This window comes from Vespula vulgaris, chromosome 17, assembly GCF_905475345.1.
Source record: "Vespula vulgaris chromosome 17, iyVesVulg1.1, whole genome shotgun sequence".
NCBI lineage: Eukaryota > Metazoa > Arthropoda > Insecta > Hymenoptera > Vespidae > Vespula > Vespula vulgaris.
The window spans coordinates 1,735,514-1,750,730 of record NC_066602.1 but is presented as its reverse complement, the minus strand read 5'-3'; the positions used below and the strand labels follow the sequence as shown (position 1 = coordinate 1,750,730).

Genomic DNA, 15,217 nt, shown 5'->3' with positions numbered 1-15,217 from the left:
TTCAAAGGATCCAAAGGTAAGCTGCTTCGTTAAGAGGATATAATCGATTGCGTTCAGAAGGTTCGTCGAAGAGACGTCCGACGGTACACGCAGATCGTGGGTCAAAGTGGAATGTTTTCTCTAATGGGGAAATATTCCTTCGTAGAAAAGAAGATTTCATTCCGGAATCCTCTTTGATTCCATCTTGTTCCACCCTCAGACGGATTCAACGCAGTCGAGAGGGGAAAATAAGGATATATAATAACGTTAACAGTGTTTTTGAATATAGAACTAATGTTAATTTGGAGAGCAATTGGCTAGATAATTATATGTACCGTAATAATGTTTATTTCAATGCCATTCGGGTGATTAGGAACGATAAAGAAAATCTCAGGGCGATTCACAAGTATACCAAAAAGGAAGTTCTGCGAATCAATTTTGAAGAAAATGGAGAAGAGAATGGTGATATAGGGGATGAAGAATGCGAAGGTGAGGATAAAGATGAGTCACATTTCCATTTAAGTCGAATTTCTTGGAAAATAATGTCAATAATGATAATGTCAATATATCGAAGTGAAGATTCGTGCAACTTTAAATTGCTCTGTCCGCATATTTCATTGTTATTAGAACTAAACGATTTACACGGTGGTACAGAAAAAAGTGGTCCTTAAAAAATTTCGATCTCTTTGATATTTTATTTTTATTAAACATACTTCAGAATCTTCCGAAGATGTTAAAAACGTTGAATTAATCTTTTAATATACTTTTTAAGATTCCTAACTATTTATCACAATATTTGAGTGTATATTCAGGATTTTATTTCTATCAGAAAAATACGTCAAATATCTTTCAAACTCTCTGAAACATACTTTCGCTTCAAGCAAGCGGAAAGTATGATAATTACAAAAAGAAAACTAATACGATTATTCACGAAAACATCCGATAACGGTTCGATTGTCGATATGTATCTCTCAAAGATTCTGCATTTGCCTCTTTGTACTCTCGTTCTCCTTGAATCATGTATGTCTATTCTAATTGACTAACTGACCGAATACCCAGCAATTCAACTAGTATCAGCTAAGAAAATCAACCCACATGTTAGACTCGTTAATAGGTAGTATTAGAGTCAATAGGGAGTACCGGTACCGGCAAACACGGTGTAACATCATGGAAGAGGCAAGAGCTGTACTACGGTCGGCTCTATATACGATCATACGATTAAATCGCGTAAATGTATGAACAAACATGTCCTAAATCAGGTAACTCTAATTATATTTTCTTTTCTGTTCAATATTATACAATCATATACCCAAGAGGAAGTGCACAGTATAAAATATAGTGGAAAATAATAATCAAAGACTATACAACTTCCTATCGTATATTATAAAACGTAGTTATAACATATTATTATATACGAAATTAAATAATACGATCAATACTGTAGCGTCTCGAGTATAGCTCATATATATCTATACAGAATTATGCGATTATGTAAAACAGGGTAAATCAAAAAATATTCTATGAAAATAAATTCTTCCGTCAATATTAAACGATATAAAACTCAAATATGGTTAATCTATCCGAGTGCGTATTTTCTAAAATGATATAAATGATTTTCATTATCGTGACTGACTGGGAGCAATTATATTATTCTGGATCATCCCTCTTCAGAAACTCCTAGAAACTTGTTTGAACGAGAACATCGACTCAATTCAGAATAAACGGCTATTCATCTACATATAGGTAGTAAGCTCTCTAATTGCTGGAGCGTGCAGTGCTTCCATTCATTATTTTTCGTATACTAACGAGGGTATTATCCCTAGTAATTCTTTGGAAATGTTCCCAATAATTTCGGATCCATGGTACCGTAAAGGGGACATTTTTTTTACACATGTCTTTGTTTCTCTTTTCGATCCTTTTTTCTTCTTTTGATTCTCTCCATTCCTTTCAGTCACTTTACTTTGTAAAAATTTAATTTTATATAACCTCTTTTGGGGAAGGAATTTTTTTTGGTACGTAATTATTGATACATACATATTTTTCTTGACGAAATGTGTTGGAATTACGTAGAAAGTAGGATTTAAAAAGTGTATTTCGAAGGAAAGTAAATTTCAAGAAAAGGCTGTCTTTCTACAACCTTTATCACTTATATTTTGATATAATAATAAATATGATAATAATAATAGCAATAATAATGATAATATTAATAAGTATAATTAACCTCTATCATGTTGGGGGAGTTATTATGTCCTTGTTAAATTACTGTTTTAATTACTCTTATTGAGAAATGAAAACATTCCAACAATATATTCGAAAAATATGAATATCATGTTAATAGGAATACAAGAAAATTATTCTTATACTCAGTTATACGCAATGAAAAATAACCGATTGGAGGAATTTAACATTTTGCTTCGAGAAAAACACAGTGAAGGAATTATTGAATAATTAGGAGTATAATTTGATAATTTTTTAATTTCTCCAATCGGAAGGAAATTTTTAGAAAAATGTAGACGTTTGAATATAAGGACTAAATTATTTACGAGGTACATCGCTCTATAAAAGACCTAACAGGGTAATTAAATCATTTATCTAAGTAGATAACTGAAGTATACAGGTAATCGTATTATCCAAATGTCTGCTTAGTTTGATGAGCGGAAAACAAATGGAAAAATTCCTTTCTCAATTCCATACGAAAGGAGATATAGGCACACACGCCCATAGGATCGCACAATCATCCCGTCCACTTCAATACGCCCTCGCGCAGGCAAAAGTACACACACGGATGGATAGAGACAATAATAATTATTCAGTATGAAGGTATTTGACAATAAGTATGGGGGAACGTATTACCTGCAAATCATTTACCTCGAATCGACCGTTAACATGAGAATTCGAGCTATGCCGCAAATTAATTGCTTCAAATCCCTATATCACTATAGGTATACATTAAATATTATGAATTTTATTTAAGTAAGTATCGTTAATATTATGGTAATCCATTTGGAGCATTTAATTAAACGTGTCTTTTCTTTTAAATTACATTAAATAATTATTTAAACTGACTATGATAACCAGTTTAATTGTTAGTTTACTAAATAGATAAAATAATTATTTAAACCGGTATAACGTTGACTTGATAACGCAAATGTACACTGAATATTCGACGCATAATTTAAAAGTGTTCCCTGGCTAACACTAATATCCCGAAAAACGATGTAGCTTTTGATCGTCCCTACGTGCTGAATTATTTTGCAAAATATACCTCCCTCAGTAGGTATTTCATTTCAAGTCTCTTTGATCCATGTTGCGCGTGCAACGTCGGACGACCCTTTAATAAATCTATCTGTCGATAAATCTATATTTATCGAGAAATTCATTTCCCCCCAATACATATCGAATTAAGCCTTTCCGAGTCATTCAATCGCGTAGTTGGATATTTTGATTGACTTATGTAAAAGAATTAAAATACGTAAAAGAGATAAAGACGATATTAGGAGAAAACATGTGATAAATGATGTTCAATGAATCCATGTTCTTTATTAATGCGTTATAAAAAAAGACAGATGTGTAAAAAAGAGATTGTTATCTTAAGTAACAGAAAAAGAACAGAAAGTAATTTAAAAAAAAAATTGTCAAACATTATTCATTGTTCCAAATTAATTCTTATTCATAAATATTTTAACGACAATAACAGGAAGAAATATATTTGCCAATTTTCAGAATTCTGTAATTACTTTTAATTTCAAATTGTAAAGAGAAGAAGTGGAAAAAAGAAACGAAAGAAATTCATTTCCTCCAAGCGTACGACCAACTTGGTTCTTTCCATATATTGATTAATTTACGCCAAGTGTAATAACCTTGCGCAGAGGGCGCCCTCGTGGTCTCTCAGTTAACAACCCAAGCGACGGCGGGGTATAAATACCGCCGTTCGGTGGATGGTGGTGAAGCAGCAAGTCATTCCTCCGGTGGTTGTCGAACTAGTAATACGCAAGCGAGTGTGGTATAAGAAATATTCTTTCGTGCATGATTCATACGTGTCAGACATCAGTTATACAAGTTATTTAGGCGGTGGAAACTTAATCTTACTAGTCATTTGTCTATACTATCAATACAAGGTAAATTTGTTAGTAGTTAGTACTTTGTGATTTATTATAAAATTTCAAGTATACATTATGGAAATGAAACTGATTTTCGTTATAAATACTATCTAAATTATTGTTTGTTGCATTTCGGAAAAGGTACTGTATATCGCTTAAAAGGATGAAACAAAATTTATTTTTGAGGACATTACAATTAGATGAACAATTGAATGGCTTCCGTAAGTCTTAACTAATCTACGAATCTTATATTGTTTCAGAGATATACTAAGCCAACCAAAGACGAAATCAGTTCCGATAGCCTTGGATCTAATCCAAAGGAACCGAATCGATTTATATTTGAATTGTAATTCCAAAAAAGATAAAAAAATTTCAACTACGTTCCACCAGATAAAACAACATTGCACATCCAAAGTGAAACACATATACATTGACACAACCTGTTCTTCTGTACATCAGACGATACTTCCAACATGGAGATTACAATTGCCAGACCATCAAGGAGATTAATATATGCAAACATTTTCCCTCTTATATTTGTGTTTAAATGGAAAATCAATCAACGCTGTGTTTATTTAATGGTAAGATATTTTAGAGATAAGATAAATTATTTATTCTAAAATGTAATGTGGAATATAAAGTCTATAACATATTTATTTATTTTATAATAATTTATAGAATATTTTTGTAGATCATATGCAGTCGAAGAAAGTATTATTATTTACAAGTGAATTTGTCTCAAATATTCTAATTGGTATGAATCCCAAATTGCAGTAATTATCTGGTATTTTCTATAATGTGGTAATGGAAGTTTTTAATAAATCTTATGCAAATATAATGCTAAATTGAAAGACTATTACCGGAATAATAGAATGATTAGTGATAAAGGTTCTTCAATCGTTTCTGTCATTTGTAAAACTGGTGTTTGACATATATGATAGCTGGGGATTATTTCGCGTATGACACACACTTGCGTATTACTGGGTCGAAAATCACGGAAGGAATGACTTCCCCTGGTTAAGTTAATCCCATGTCGTCTCGTTAGAAGACCAAGATTCCTAGATTTTGATTTTCTAGTTTACTGATGAAAAATTTCTCCTCTCCTGTAACTATGTAGTTATATTTTTATTTCCCTTATGCACTTGAAAAATTTTTTCATAAAACTTGGAATCTTCTAACGAAATTGACAGTTATTTTTTTCTTTTTTAATTGCAATATGCACGTAAAACTGTAATTACTTATAATATAATTCATTATTATTAATAATTTTTGTATTAATAATTTCAAATTATTTTAATAATAATAGCAAAAACAATAAATATTGTAATTATAACATTAATTTCTTTTAATTTAATCGTAATATCATATACGAAATATGTAATGTTTCTTCTTTCGTAAGTTCAAGTTGTACTTAAAAATTGTGTTCTAACATTATTTGGTATTACTGAGATTACAATTTTCGTACTATGTAATTGGTATTGTAAAATATTCTGTTGTAGAAAAATTTTTTCGTAGGAAGTTACATCTACTTCCATTTTCCTTAAAAGCACTCTCTTCAAATAGCACCTTCTTATCTTGTAAACATATATATGTTGCTTAAGTTACCCTAGAATTCATTTCCGTTATTGCACGATAATAAAAAACAAATATTCGGAGAAAGTCTCTTGTCATATTTCTTTGTTTCCTAATATCACCATCTTCTCCTTCACGCATTTCCTCTTCGAGAGAACCACACAGTGAGTAAGTGATTTGGGCGGATCAAGTAATTGCACCGCTACATATTGGGATATCTGTGTGGCTTTGGAATTTTTTATTTAAATGGTAGTGTTAGCTCGGGAACACTTTTAAATTATGCGTTAAATATGCAGTGTACGTATACCTACCCGTGTCATCGTTATACCGTCAGTTTATATTATTATTCAACATAAATGAAAAAAGAAGAAATGTTTGGTTCAATATTCCATATTGTTTGTCAGAATATTCATTTATTAAAAGTAATGATTATTGGAAGTCTCTCAGAAATATAAGAATTTGGGCGAGTTAATTTTTACGTGGCGGAAATACATTTCGATTGGAATATAATGAAAATGCATGTACACATTGCGTTCTTCCATACGTATCAAGTACCTTCGGCTTAAAGGATTTGTTATTACCCCTCTCCATGCACCAGTGCTCGAGTGTTCACTCATGCGCACTAAGCCATGTGGGCGGGAATACGCGCGCGGTACTGTGGGCGTGCGTACGTATATCTCCTCCCTTATTTTGGTAAAAAGGAATATGTTTTTTCATTTGTTTTCCTCTCGTCCTACCAAGCCTAATCTTCTTCGATTCACCTTATTAATTTTCCAGGAAACGAATAATAAATAAGTAATTCGTATAAATCATATTTCAACATAGGTCTCATTTCTTGAAATATAATGTCAACATATCAAAGAGAACACTGTAGTACCTTTTAATTGCTCCTTCCTAATGTATTATAGTTATTAGAATTAAACGATTTTCACGATAGCATGAAAAAATAGTAATCCTTAAAATATTTCGACCGCTTTGATATTTTATTTTTGTTAAACATACTTCAGAATCTTCCGAGGATATTAAAAACGTTCAATTAATCTTTTAGTATAATTTCTAAGAGACCTAACTATATATTTAAATATTTGGGTCAACATTCAGAATTTTATTTCTATCAGAAAAACATGTCCAAATCTACTTCAAAATCTCTGAAACGGACTTTCGCTTCAAGCAAGCGGAAAGTATGATAATCAAAAAACGAAAACTAATAGGATTAATCACGAAAACAAACGATACCATGTCGATTGGCGATATGCATCCCTCGAAGACAAGTCGTTTCTCCGTTTGTCAATTTGCATTCTCGTTCTCATTGAATCATGTATCTCTATTCTAAGAGATCATGTATCTTTATTACAACTGACCGACAAGCCAGGAATTCAACTAGTATCAACCAAAAAAATCAACGGACATATTGGACTCGTCAATAGGCAATATCATAGGTAGAGCAAACACGGTATAATATCATGGAAGATGCAACAGCTGCACAACGGTTGGCTCTACATACGATCATACAATTAAATCGCGTAAACGTATGAACAAACATGTCCGAAATCGGGTAACTCTAATTACATTTTCATTTCTGTTCAACATTATCCAATAATATACACAAGAGGAAGTGCAGAGTAGAAAATATAGTGGAAAATAATAATCAATAATAAACAGCTTTCTATGGTATATTATAAAACGTAGTTATATCATAGTATTAAACACGAAAATATATAGTTCGATCTATACTGTAGCGTCTCGAATATAGCTCATACATATCTATACAGAATTATGTGATTATCTAAAACATGATAAAAGAAAAAATCCTATGAAAATAAATTCTTGCGTCTATATTAAACGATATAAAATTCAAATATGGTTAATCTATCCGAGAGCATATTTTCTAAAATTATATAAATGATTTCCATTATTGCGACTGACTAGAAGATTTTATAGTATTCTCCATCATCCCTCTTCAGAAAATCCTACAAACATGTTTGAACGAGGACATCTACTCAATTCGGAATAAACGCCTATTCATATACATATAGGTAGTAAGCTCTCTAATTGCTGGAGCGAGCATTGTCTCCACTAATTATTTTTCGTATATTAACGAGGGTATCATCTCTAGTAATTCCTTCCAAATGTTCCCAATAATTTCGGATCCTTACTACAGTAAAGTGGACATTTCTTTTTAGGTAGATGCATTCATTTCCCTTTTTGAATCTTTTCACTTCTTTTGATTCTCTCCATTGCTTTCAGTCACTTTACTTTGTAAAAATATAATTTTACATAACTTCTTTTGGGGGAGGGAATTTTTTTTTGGTACGTAATTATTCATACATACATATTTTTCATGACGAAAAGTGTTGGCATTACGTAGAAAGTAGGATTTAAAAAGTGTATTTAGAAGGAAAGTAAATTTCAAGAAAAGGCAGTCTTTCTACAACATTTATAACTTATGTTTTGATATAATAATAGATACAATAATAATAAGTATAATAATAATCATATTAATAAGTATAATTAACCTCTATTATAATGAGGGAATTATTATGTCCATGTTAAATTTCATATGCGCTTATTGAGAAATTAAAAGATTCCAGCAATATATTCGAATAATACGAATATCATGTTACTAGAAATAGAATAAAATTATTGTTATCCTCAGTCATACGCAATGAAAAGTAACCGATTGGAAGAATATAACATTTTGCTTCGAGTTAATTAACAGAAAAACGCAGTGCACGAATTATTGTATAACTAAAAGTATAATTTGATAACTTTTTAAATTCACCAATCAGGAGTAAATCTTTAGGAAAATGTAGACGATATAATTCTACGAATCTACCTGAGAACTGAATTAGTCACGCGGTACATAGCTCTGTAAAAGACCTAATAGGATAATTAAATGTTCCATCTAAGTAGATAACAAAATTATACAAGTAATCGTATTATTAAATTGTCCGCTTGGGTTGACGAGAGGGAAACAAATAAAAAAATACCTTTCTCCTTTCCATAATACGAGAGGAGGTATAATCTCACTCCCTCATACGATCGCACAATCATCTCGGGCACTTGAAAACGCTAATGCAGGCGCAAATGTACATACATGCCTGAAGACAGATAATAATAATACGTTCAGTATGAACTTATTTGATGCTAAGTATGGGAGAACGTATTACTTGCATATCATTTACCTCGAATGAATCTTTACATGAGAATTCGAGCTCCCGAACAACGGTAGAGCTTTTTATCGTCCCTACGTGTTGAATCATTTTGCAAAATATACCACCCTCAGGTTCATTTCAAGACTCTATGATCCACGTTCCTCGTGCAACGTCGGACGACCCTTCAATAAATCTATCTGTCGGTAAATCTATCTTCATCGAGAAATTCATTTCCCCCCAATCCATATCCAATTAAGCCTTTCCGAGTCATTCAATCGCGTAATAGGAAATTTTGATTGACTTACGTAAATGGTGACCAAATAAAATACGTAGAAGAGATAAAGATGATATTAGGAAAAAAAAGTGACAAATGATTTTGTATGAATCCATACTCTTTACTAATGCGTTATAAAAAAACACAGATGTGTAAAAAAGAGATTATTATCTTCAGTAATAGAAAAAGAAATGAAAATGATATTACAAAAAAAATTGTCAAACAATATTCTTTGCTCCAAATTAAATCTTATACATAAATATTTTTAACGACAAAAACAGGAAAAAACATTTGGCAATTTTCAGAATTCTGTAATTTATTTCTAATTTCAAATTGTAAAGGGAAGGAGGAGAAAATAGAAAAGACAGAAGAGCATAGAAAAAAAAGGATAATGATACATCTAATTAATAGAGATCAACAGAGAAATTCATTTCCTCATAGATTATGACCATCTTGATTCTTTCCATATATTGATTAATCTACGTCAAGTGTAATAACCCTGCGCAGAGGTTGCCATAGTTTTCGCTCGGTTAACATCCCAAAGCGTTGTGCGGGGTATAAATACCGCCGTTCGGAGGACGGCGATGAAGCTGTACGTCATTCATTCGGTAGTTGTCGAACCTTCTTACATTTATGTTTGAATGGAAGATCAATCAATGCTGTTTATTTAATGGTAAGATATTTAAGAGATTAGATATATTTTTTATTCTAAAATGTAATGTAGAATATATAATCTATATCATAGGTATATTTTATATTAATTTTTCAAACATTTGGCACATTGTATACAATCGAAGAAAGTATTTTTATTTATAAGTGAATTTATCACAAATATTCCAAATGGTATGAAACCCGAATTGGAGTAATTATCCGGTAATTTCTAGAATACATAAATGAAATTTTCTAATAAATCTTACACAAATGGCTACTACTGAATTTAAAGTATATTGATGGAATAATAGATTGACTAGCTATAATGGTGTTTCAACGGTATTTATTGCTTATAAGCTTGTCTTTCGGACGTATGAGAGCTAGGGATTATTTCGCGTATAACACACCCTTGCGTATTACTGGGTCGAAAGTCACGGAAGAAATGACTTCTCCTAGTTAAATTAGTCCTATGCCATTACGATAGAAGATCAAGCTTCCTAAAATCTAATTCTCTAACTAGAACGCATGGGGATAAATAATTTCCCCTCTCCTATAGTTATGAAATTATATGTATATATACTCTATGTTCCCGCGAAATTATCTGTGTAATGTATCATAGAATTTACTAATGAGAATCTTACAATAATTTGTCTATTTTTAATTGAAAGAATCACATAAAACTGTAATTATTTATAATATAATTAATTATTAGAATAATAATTATTGTAATTATGAAGACTAATTCTTATGAAGTTAATCGGATATTAATATAGGAAATTCGCACTCTTATTTTTTTCGTAAGTCTGACTTATACTTAATAGTATTCTATTACCAGTATTCTATTATTCATAATGATATCACTATCAATTTTCGTACTACGTATATACTATGTAATTCTTATAGTACAATCATCCGTCTTAAAAAATTTTTTCGACGGAAGTTATATCTACTGCCATATTGCATGAAAACATTTTCTCCAAATATTATTTCCTTTTCTTGTAAACAAATGCATATTGCTCAAGTTATCGAAGATAGCATTTTCGCTATTCCATGATAATAAAAAACGAATACGGAGAAAATATTTCGTCACATTTATGGATTCCTAATATTACCTTCCCCTCTTTCCCGTATTTCCCCTCCGAGAGAACCAATCAGTTAGTTAATCAAGAAATGGTCAAATAAACAAGTAATATGAAAAGTATATCAGTCGATATTACGAAAAAGAAGTACGTTCACAACGGTCTGAGAGCTTCTCTAAACCACTTAAAGAGAGCGATAAGGACTTGTCTGCAATGGTACGCGAGTACGCCTCGAACGATGCAGTGATATTTGATGGAGTGAACAAGCAATCATGAAACACAGGAGAGATTTGCGAAGCTGTACTCGTTTCGTATCGAAACATCTAGTGGAATAGATAGATAACTGGACTAATAAGTCAAACAATCAGAGAAGTAATATTCTTTCGGCTTATATCCTTTCGTGATTTCGTAATATACAATTAGAGACTACCAATCCGTTTACTTACTTATTTCTTTTACATTAAGAGAATGGCAAAATTTCCAAACACGAGTAAGTTTCGTGCCATAAGTATTATCGAAGGGGAATTTTGGATTAAAGACAAACATTAATACAGACATGTTAGAAAAAAGAAATATTAATCGGGAAGAAAACGATAGGAGTGATAGTTATTACATCCAACAAAAGAACGAAAAGACTTCACACATAATGCGAGGGGATGATAATGTTGGAAAAGAATTGATTCAACATTTATCACAGACATCATGGAAAATTATAATGGACAAAATTGTGATTTTTCTGCAAAAATATATGATTCTCCATGCCTACAAATTCCCCTGTTAACAAGTATTGATCGGCATTTAACGATTTGCTCGTTGAGGAATACCTTCTCTCCTACCTATCGTTCAGCACCATCATATTGAACGATTTATTACTACCCTTCTCCGTGCACATGCGCGTTTACGTGCTCCAGTCAAGTGGATGGAAATGAGTGCGCGTGATTGCGTACATCTCCTCTCTTATTTTGAAAATAAGGATGGTATTTTTTCATTAGTTCTCCCCTCATCAAACCAAGCAGACAATGCGATAAGACGATTAGCGGTATAATTCAATTATCTATTTAGCTGTATGATTTCATTTGTCTTTAGCGGATCGATATACCACGGCTGGTATGATTCTTCAATATGAACGGATAAATTGTTCCGGAAAGTTACTCCCTATTGGTGAATGCAAAACAATAATACCATTACACTTCTAATTATCTAATATATCGTTTATAAGGTTCCAAATCAATTGGTTCCTAAAAAAATAGGCTATTGTTCTGCAAAATAAGTAAGCTTGTTATCAAACAATGAATCTAAATAGGTCATTGATTTATACAGCCAATCTCCTATTGTTTGCTTGGTTTGATGACAGGAAAACAAATGAAAAAATACCTTCCTTATTATCAAAATAAGGCAGGAGTTCTACGTACACACGCACATTCAATGCAAACCACTCGACCCGATGCCGATAGACGCGCAAAAGAGCACACGTACATGGAGAGAGATAATAGAGAAAGGTTTACACGAACGTACTTGACGATAAATATGGGAGAACGTATTACGGACATCCACTATCACGAAATTCCTTTCATAACATACTAAATGGATAATTAACGTTACGCACTAAATTATTTCATCCAAATATCAATACTTAAGAAAAACTCTAATTAAGTATTACAACTATTTTTTATGTATATGTCGTGAATATTACGGAAAACAGTTTGAAATATAGAATGTATTGAACTTCTCCCTTTCTAATTATATCGAATGGTTATTTAATTTAAATCGATGGAATAACAATAACGTGACGTGGACTTTCTATTTCACGTATAATTTAAAAATATTCCCGTGCTAATGGTATTACTTTCAAAATAGATGAATCTTTTCATCGTCCCTGTCTGTTCAATCATTTTGTATGATAAACGTCCATCAGTTTCATTATAATTCCCCTGTGATCCTAACCCCGCGTGGACCGTCGGACGCCTCATCGACAAATCTTTTTGAGCACACTCGAATATACCCTCTAGCTAAATCTGTTCACGGTTTGATGCTTTAAAGAAGATAAATCCCTCCAATTTCTTCGTACCCTTGTTCCAAGCTTTATAAAACAGCAACAGATTGGTCTTTCGAAACTTCATCATCAAGCACGTTCGTATTTTCTTCTTTTTCCTCTTCCTAGGTATTCACAATCACATAAAGCATACATGAACAATAGCTAACATTGTTCCTTCCTTTGCTATAATTTTCAACTGCCTCTTGAAACACTCTTCTTCTTCAATATGCTTCAATGAAACTCATCAATAGATATATTCTCGTCGCCATGATAAAATCTCTATAAAAATTCAATAAATTATTCTAAAATATACCTATGATACAGATTTTATATTCCATATTATATTTTAAAATAAAAAAATTATATATTATCTCTAAAATATCTTAACATTCGATAAAGACAGCACTGTTTGATTTACCATTGAAATATAAGACTGAAGAGGTAAACGTTTCCATTTCCTACGCTCGTTGACGTTCAGACATTTCTACTATCCAAGTAGAACGAATCGTCGGATTTGAAGAAAAACAGGAAGTACCAATGGAAGAGCGTTTCAATTCGGATGTCAAATGTTTAATGATCATATTAAGCTTTGTTGAAATCCATATATCTTTTTTGGACGTAGAATCCAGATATTGTTCAATTTTGATCCTCTGCAATACTTCTGAGCTATTGGAGTTGCTTTTGCCTTCGTTCAGTCTCGTATATCTCTGACATAATTTAAATTTCGTAAATTAGTTAAGATTTAGGATAGACGTTCAATTGTTCATTTAATTATGCAGCCATAAAAGGTACATTGGGTTACGCCCATTTAAGTCAGATGAAGTATCTTCTCCGAAAAGCAACAAAATAATAATTAGGATGGCATTGATCACGAAAATCAGTTTCATTACCACAATAGAAATGAAATTTTATAATAAATTATATACTAATGACTACTGATAAATTTACTTTATATCGATTACGAATAAAAGACTAGTGAGAATTAAGAAATTGTTAGTACTGTTTGAACAGCTTGTAAGTTTCTTTTGAGACGAAAGGAATATATATGCCATAATTTTATCATTTACTTGCGTATTACTCCTTCAAAAATTATTGAGAGGATGACTTCTGCAGGAGAATTTCTTCCGCAAACCGCAATGTAGGGTGACTAGCTAATTTCTGAGGCGTGGCTCGGTGGAAGGAGTTATTATATTCTATGCAGTTAATCAATACCACGTATTATGTGAAAGAAAGAGCCGAAATGTCGTGGGTCGGAAGTAAGTAAGCAAAATTTCCAATGATACTTCCATTAACTGGACAAATTATTTTCCTTTTTTTATTTCTGGTCTTTTCTTTTTTTCACACCTTCTGTTCTTTACAATTTACAATTAGAAATTAACTAAAGAATTTTGATAATCTATTAATATTTTTACTTTAGACTATTAATATCTTTCCCAGTTTCATCGTTTAAAATATTTAAAAATATATATTAATATCCAGCAAGAAATATTGCTTTAAAATATGTTTCGTAAAATTACCTTCTGTTTTCTTTGTATTATTTATGTTAACAAGCTTCTCTCTTTCCTTATTACATAGTGACAAAGATTATGAATTTACAGAAAATCATTGGTTATATTTATTTTCCTTTTCGCATTATCGATTTAAATGCGTTTTACGCTAGTCAATCAAAACTTCTTATTCCGTGGTCGAACCTTCCATAAGAGATACGAGTGGGGGGAAACAGGTTAGTGGACCAATCTCTTTCAATTCGACTGACTGTTGCCATTTCCTATTGACTCCCATATCTAATGTTCCACATTACAGAACTGCATATTTTGATAAACGCATCAGCTTCGAGTAATTCATCGCGCCGTATCAAGCGTTAATATTAAATGAAAAGGAATTAATTATATGGTTGAAATTTTCTCATAACAAAAATATCTTGAGCGTTATTACCCAAATTTTTTTGTTTCCATCTGTCAAACGTCGGCCAAAAATGTTATTTATGCAAACAATATTTTTTTCCGATTTCTTTTATCCATAATAAAAATCTGTATAATCGGCGAAGTGATCAGCATGAGAAGTATCGAATCCTCCTTTGAAATTTTCAGTTTTTCGTTACAGTTCACCGACAGTGACGGGATAATTCATATTATAGGCCGAATTTTAAAAAATGAGAAAAAAAATACATATGCATATATCTCCGTCATGTAGAGCATACATTGAATTACAGATAGGTCGGAGAAATTGTATTATCTAAAATTCTCAACGTCTCCCAAAATTTTTCTAGTGCTTCTAAGGAATACTATAAATGATCATGCAGCAATCAATAGCCAGACATTTCCTTTTGAAACATCGTTCTTCTCTCTAACTTACTCGTAATACCATCTTTT

General features: G+C 31.7%; 2 long non-coding RNA genes across 2 annotated transcripts; one reads left to right on the top strand and one right to left on the bottom strand.

The window, feature by feature from the left end:
* The first annotated feature begins 3,915 nt into the window (after positions 1-3,915).
* On the top strand, positions 3,916-5,738 carry LOC127069992 (uncharacterized). Its single transcript, XR_007783905.1, has 3 exons — positions 3,916-4,097; positions 4,340-4,660; positions 4,771-5,738. It is a non-coding gene; the product is annotated as an uncharacterized LOC127069992 (long non-coding RNA).
* Positions 5,739-8,083: 2,345 nt separating this feature from the next.
* LOC127069999 (uncharacterized) lies at positions 8,084-14,062 on the bottom strand. Its single transcript, XR_007783915.1, has 4 exons — positions 13,913-14,062; positions 13,264-13,552; positions 8,837-13,124; positions 8,084-8,752 (listed from the first exon to the last, which is right to left on the bottom strand). It is a non-coding gene; the product is annotated as an uncharacterized LOC127069999 (long non-coding RNA).
* Between the last annotated feature and the right edge of the window lie 1,155 nt (positions 14,063-15,217).